Source organism: Penaeus monodon, chromosome 23, assembly GCF_015228065.2.
Source record: "Penaeus monodon isolate SGIC_2016 chromosome 23, NSTDA_Pmon_1, whole genome shotgun sequence".
Classification (NCBI taxonomy): domain Eukaryota; kingdom Metazoa; phylum Arthropoda; class Malacostraca; order Decapoda; family Penaeidae; genus Penaeus; species Penaeus monodon.
Window position 1 is genome coordinate 7630493 of NC_051408.1, and position 203 is coordinate 7630695.

Here is a 203-nt window from a genome sequence, read left to right on the forward strand (position 1 = left end):
GTCGTCCTCCAAAGTTCCTGTTTATTTCACGTTTCGGCGAAATTACGTGGGTGACAAGCGCTGTACCCAAGCACGTTCCTCACATTCGAACTTTTCTCGTCCTTTACGTTAATTGTTGTCGGGGTAGAGAAGATTGAAAAAGGAAGAATGATAAAAAAAAGGAAATGAAATCAGTAAATAAGAATTGAAATAAGAGAACGAGA